The following is a 7,023-nucleotide window of genomic DNA, read 5'->3' as shown; positions in this document are numbered from 1 at the left end:
AAAAAAAAAAAAAAAAAAGGAGTTGAGACCAGTCTGAACCAGAGTGAGACCTCATCTCTTAAACCTACTAAGGGCAGGTGCCTGTAGTCCCAGCTTCTTGGGAGGCTGAGACAAGGGGATCACTTGAGTCCAAGAGTTTGAGGCTGCTGTGAGCTATGATACCACAGCACTCTACTAAGGGTGACAAAGAGAGACTCTGTCTCAAAAAAAAAAAATGCATTTGTTTTTCTGAACACCACTATCAAGTAATACATTCTCTCTCCAACAATTTGTAATGTCTCTTCTCTCATAAACCAAGATCCTGTCCTTGGATTTCTTTCTGGGTTCTTCAGTCTGTTTTATTAATCTGTTTGTCCTTATGTTAATACAAAACCAACTTGATGACTTGTCTTGCTCACTGGTCAGGCTACTCCTCTGTTTCCTTTTTATTTGTTTCTTTCCTTCCCAGAATTATTTTGGCCATTCATGGGCTTTTGACCCTTCCATCTGAGTTTTAGATTCAGTTTTTCTAAGGTCCTTAAAATATTTGTATTGGGATTTTTTATGGATTAAAACCCCAATAGGGGTGATATAATCTTTATCCATAAGCATAAATCTGATCTCGTATTCAATCAGGCTCTATTTCATATTCTTCAATGACATTTTATAATCTTCTCTATCCAAATTGTGTTCATCTTTTGTTGGATTTTATCCCTAAAGATCACAGAGGGTTTATTGCTAATGTGAACATTACCTATTTTCAATTGAATTTTCCTGGCATATAGAAATCTATGGATTTTTATAGGTTAATCTTGTGTTTAGTCCCACAGTGAGTAGGGTGCCAGCCCCATATACCGAGGGTGGCAGGTTTGAACCCAGCCCTAGTTGAACTGCAAAAAAAAAAAAAATAGCTGGATATTGTGGCTGGCGCCTGTAATCCCAGCTACTCAGGAGGCTCAGGCAAGAGAATCACCCAAGCCCAAGAGCTGGAGGTTGTGATGCAACGGCACTCTACCAAGGGTGACAAAATGAGACTCTGTCTCAAAAAAAAAAAACAAACAAAAAATTTGCCTTCCCTCTTTTTATTTTCTAGAGTAGTTCATATTAGAAAAGGATTATCTATTCTTTGAAGATTTGATCAATTTATTTATAAAATCACATATGCCTAAGGTCTTTTCTCTAGGTTGGGGGAAAGGGGGAAAAGGAGTAAGATTTTAAATAATAGATTAAAAATTTTTAGTGGTTATTGATTTGAATTTTTATCTTCTTGAGGCTATTCTAATGATTTATATTCTTCCAGAAAATTTTCCATCTAATTTTTTAAATTTATGAGTACCATGTGGTTTAATTTATGAAAATATTATTTGTTCTAGTCTTTAAACTTCTATCATAATTATAATTTTGTCTTCTTTTTCATTTATAGTATTTTAGCACCCTCTCCCATTTCCCTTTACTGCTATCGCTAGTACTATCTCTTTTTGATTAATATCTTCAAAGGACCAGCTTTTCCTTGATATCCCTTTTTTCTGTTTGTCTTCTATTTTATTTTATTTTTTTTTTTTTTTTTGAGACAGTCTCAAACTATCACCCTGGTACAGTGCTGTGGCATCACAGCTCCTAGCCACCTTCCACTCTTGGGCTTAAGCGATTCTCTTGCCTCAGCCTCCCAAGTAGCTAGACTATTGTGGCAGCAGCAATCTCCAACTCCTGGGTCAAGCGATTCTCCTGCCTCAGCCTCCCAAGTAGCTGGGACTACAGGCGCCCGCCACAATGCTTGGCCATTTTTTGATTGCAGCAATCATTGTTGTTTGGCAGGCCCGGGCTGGGGATTCGAACCCGCCACCTTAGGTGTATGTGGCTGGCGCCTTAGCCACTTGAGCCACAGGCGCCGAGCCATGCTCAGCTATTTTTAAGATGTAGTTGTCATTGTTGTTGGGTGGGCCCGGGCTGGATTCAAACCCGCCAGCTCTGGCGTATATGGCATCCTAGTCGCTTGAGCTACAGGTACGGAGCCATGTCTTCTCAATTATTAATTTCTTCCTCTTGTGACCACATCCTGGTTGAGCGGCTGTACCTGCTTCTGTGGCTATTCTGGGCATGCAGCTTTACATAAGCTCATGTCACAGACTATGAGTAGATCTTTTTCTAGCCCAGTTTAATTTTTATTTCACTTACACTTTGGGAATTATACTCCTGGTCACTTCTGCCAATTTTCACACCCAGAACCCAGCAAGCCTACATCCTTACCTCTAATTACTGTATTGTGTTTCTTTTTAGTTATGCTCCATGAAGGTTTTAATCTTTTTTTTTTTTTTTTTTGAGACAGAGTCTCACTTTGTGGCCCTCAGTAAAGTGCTGTGGCAACATAGCTCACAGCAACCTCAAACTCCTGTTCTTAAGCCTTTCTCTTGCTTCAGCTTCCCAAGTCTCTGGGACTACAGGTGCCCACCACAACGCCCAGCTATTTTTTGTTGCATATACTGAGGCTGGTTCGAACCTGCCACCCTCAGTATATGGGGCCGGCCCTATTCACTGAGCCACAGGCGCCGCCCAAAGGCTCTAATCTTAGTTTTAAGCACAGCTGTATAACTGTATTTTTAATTTTTTATCTTTAAATTTTATCTATAATTTTATTGCCTTGTATTTTAGGAATGGTGGTTAAAGTTCAAACTCCTGGCACCATGTTGACTGAAAGTCAGGTAATTACTGTTCTAATTCTCTTTAGAGTTAGAAACTATAACTGTTGAGAAAAGAGAAAATAATTCTGTAGTTCCTCGAGTAAATTTTAGCGAACTCTATGGACAAAAATCATCTCACCCTGAAGCAATTAAAAAAAAAAAAGTTGGCTCAGCACCTGTGGCTCAAGTGGCTAAAGCGCCAGCCACATACACCTAGGGTGGAGGGTTTGAATCCAGCCCAGGCCGCCAAACAACAATGATGGCTGTGACCAAAAAATAGCCAGGCATTGTGGTGGGCGTCTGTGGTCCCAGCTACTTGGGAGGCTGAGGCAGGAGACTTGCTTGAACCCAGGAATTGGAGGTTGCTGTGAGCTGTGAGGCCACGGCACTCTACCCAGGGTGACAGCTTGAGGCTCTGTCTCAAAAAAAAAGTCATCTCTGGAGAAATCCCTGGTTCTTACTATGCCAGAAACACAGTTCAGATGAATGAAACTGGGGTGGGGGTGGGGGGTGGGGTGGAAACTCCAAACCGTACATCTGTCTTCTTTGTTGCAAATGGTTTCACAAACCAAACCTGCTCTCAGAACTTAAGGCGATCCATTGGCAGGACAAGCGATACAAGTGCCAATGTAGTAGGACTTTTGTCTAATTGGTCAGGTTAAAAAGACACCAACAAACATACTCTGGAGTGTGGTCTTCAAACTGAGATGCGTGTGGAGGGACCTTCACTGGGCTGGCATCCCTGCACCACCATTGGCTGATTCTGGAGAGAAACCCTACCTCTGTGCTTATAGTGGCCATTCTCTCAGTCAACACTCTGAGGGCATGAACTGGAGGAACCTAGTGGCTGGCCTGTTAATTTTATCTTCACCTTTTCTTTTTATCTCTATTAAAATGTATTCATTAAGATAAGTTTTTTAATGTACTCACTAACTTATTCAGTCCAGGTTTTATTCCCAGACCCTGCCTCCTCATAGATAACTTGAAGTAAATTTAAGAATGTGGGCTCGGCGCCTGTGGCTCAAGTGGCTAAGGTCCCAGCCACATACACCTAAGGTGGAGGGTTTGAATCCAGCCTGGCCCGCCAAAACAACAATGACGGCTGCAACCAAGAAATAGCCAAGCATTGTGGCGGGCGCCTGTGGTCCCAGCTACTTGGGAGACTGAGGCAGGAGACTTGCTGAGCCCAGGAGTTGGAGGTTGCTGTGAGCAGTGAAGCCACAGCACTCTACCCAGGGGGACAGCTGAGGCTCTGTCTCAAAAAAAAAAAAAAAAGAATGTGGACTTTCCCCCCATCTTAGAAAGGCTATGGTTATTTCCAGCAGGAGTAAAATAGTTACCTTACAGGTGCAGACATCTCACTGTTATTAATGACTGAGAATTAAATAAATGTTGGCAGAATTAAATAAGGAGTTGGCAGACTGTTTATCAAGAAGTCTAACTATTTTCATCATCTGGTGCTCTGCTGGGCTCTTTAAGGGTTGGAGTTTTCCGTAATTGCCCACTGTGTGCTGGTTTGCATGTAGTTCTGGATGTAAATATAACCCCTTTCCTAAAGGACGTTTGTAATTTGGCTTATCTTGGTCAGTAACTGTTGCACTTTTCGAAAAATTTCTTTTTCTTTTTTCTTTTTTTTATTTTTTTTGAGACAGAGTCTCACTATGTTGCCCTTGGTAGAGTGCCATGGCATCACAGCTCACAGCAACCTCTAACTCTTGGGCTTAAGCGATTCTCTTGCCTCAGCCTCCCAAGTAGCTGGGACCACAGGTGCCTGCCACAGCACCCAGATAATTTTTGTTGAAGTGGTTTGTTGTTTAGCTGGTCCGGACTGGGTTCGAATCCTCAAGCCTTCATGTATGTGACTGGCATGGTAACCACTGTGCTACAGCCACCGAGCCCAAAATATTTATTTTTCTTAAAGGATGTGACAATACTACTTGGATGGGTTTTCAAACTACACGTACCATTTCATGTGTTCCAAGAGTAATTGTTACCTTTATAAGAGAGAACATGGCTAATTTCCTATGTCAATAACAAATTCACTTCATTGTTTGAAGAAACCTATCTACCCCTTTGGATTATGAACTGACTCCATCATCTTCTGGTTTTCTTTTTTAAAAAATAACCCAAAATTAGTCTTTGATGAGCCTTAACTTGTGAATCTATTAGTACCCCTTTTCCTATCATAGCTTAATTAAATTCCTGGGTTTTGGAGCTGGGGACATAAGTGGAAGTAGAACCTAAAAGAGAATTTTAATTTCAGCCCAGTCAATGGGTTTCAGGAAGCATGGGAACTCCCTGAAATCTTTAACACAAAATATTGGTGATGTAGGTGTTTTGTTTTGTTTTGTTTTGAGACGGAGCCTCAAGCTATCCCCTTGGGTAGAGTGCCGTGGCGTTACAGCTCACAGCAACCTCCAACTCCTGGGCTCAAGCGAGTCTCCTGCCTCCGCCTCCCAAGTAGCTGGGACTACAGGCACCCGCCACAACGCCTGGCTATTTTTTGGTTGCAGCCGTCATTGTTGTTTGGCGGGTCCAGGCTGGGGATTCGAACCCACCACCTTAGGTGTACGTGGCTGGCACCTTAGCCGGTTGAGCTATAGGCGCCGAGCCTGTTTTGTTTTGTTTTTTAAGTCATATACACATAGATTATGAATACATTAATGCATACATATGTGGTGTACAATGTGTTGATTTTTTTATACAATCTGACGTGCTTACATCAAACTAATTAATATAGTTTTTGCCTCATTTACTTGATTATTGTGTTAAGACGTTTATGTTCTACACTTGATAGATTTGACTTGTAACATTGCAATATGCTCCATAGATGTGGTCCCGCCATTTGATGTAGGTGGGTTTTTTTGTTGTTGTTTGTTTTTTTGAGACAGAGCCTCAAGCTGTCACCCTTGGTAGAGTGCTGGGGCATCACAGCTCACAGCAAACTCAAACTCCTGGGCTTCAGCGATTCTCCTGCCTCCACCTCTCAAGCAGCTGGGACCACAGGCACCCACCACAATGCCTGGCTATTTTTTGGTTGCAGCCATCATTGTTGTTTGGCGGGCCCGGGATTCCAATCCTCCAGCTCAGGTGTATGTGGCTAGCTCCTTAGCCGCTTGAGCCACAGGCGCAGAGCCAGTGCTGATGTCTTTATAGTAACTGTAGCTTTCATTGGATTTCCAAGGAGCCTATGATTTGAGAAGAGGTTTAGAATCACTTTCATGAATGAAACTGTGGGGGTTTTTGTTCATTTTGCTAGCTCAGGCAGGATCTAATCCTTCATAAAGATTTAAGGAAGAGTTGCAGATCTAGTTGGTTATAGCAATTTGCAAATTCTGGAGTGACTTCTAGACTCATAAGCTCTAATTCCAACCTTATCCTTATCCTTACTGCTTCTCCCCAGACTGGCGTTTCATTACCAAAGTACCACCTTAGTTTTAATAAATGCTTTCTTTCACATTTGTAATTATATTAGCAGTAATCTCTTTTGCATGGTCTTTCCTTATCTGTAAAATGGGGATAATAATAATTTCCTCAGAGGATTGTGTTCCAGGCTCTGGAGGATTAGGGATTTCTCCCCTTTCTAGGGAAGACCATTAGATTCACTCATTCCTGTGTATTAGGAATTGCTAGCTCAGTGGGTAGGGCACTGGCCATATACACCGAGGCTGGCAGGTTCAAACCCAACCAGGCCAGTTAAAACAACAATGACAACTGCAGCAACAACAAAAATATCCAGGCATTGTGGTGGGTGCCTGTAGTCCCAGCTATTTGAAAGGCTGAGGCAAGTCCAAGAGTTTGAGATTGCTGTGACCTGTGATACCACAGCACTCTACCAAGGGTGACAAAAAAAAGAGAGAGAGAGAGAGTGGCCAAAAGGGATTCATTCTTTTTTTTTTTTTTTTTGTAGAGAAAGAGCCTCACTTTATCGCCCCTGGTACAGTGCCATGGTGTCACACAGCTCATAGCAACCTCCATCCTGTGTTTAGGTGATTCTCTTGCCTCAGCCTCCCGAGTAGCTGGGACCACAGGTGCCTGCCACAATGGCTGGCTATTTTTTGTTGCAATTTGGCCGGGACTGGGTTTGAACCCACCACCCCCAATATATGGGGTCATTGCCCTACCCAGTGAGCTACAGGCGCTGCCCAAAAGAGATTCATTCTTCCAGCACCTATATAGTTTATCTCACAAGGGTACAAATGAATCTTTCTAAAAGTAGAATATAAATGTCTTAACACAATAAGAAAATGACATGAAGGTTAAGTTAATCAGTTTGATGAAAATATTTCAAATTGTCTATGAAAACATCACATTGTACCTCATGATTGCATTAATGTACACAGCTATGATTTAATAAAAAAAAAAA

The sequence above is a fragment of the Otolemur garnettii genome, unplaced genomic scaffold (genome assembly GCF_000181295.1).
Source record: "Otolemur garnettii isolate 467f Iridium unplaced genomic scaffold, OtoGar3 scaffold00016, whole genome shotgun sequence".
Classification (NCBI taxonomy): Eukaryota; Metazoa; Chordata; class Mammalia; order Primates; family Galagidae; genus Otolemur; species Otolemur garnettii.
This window is presented reverse-complemented; position numbering follows the sequence as displayed.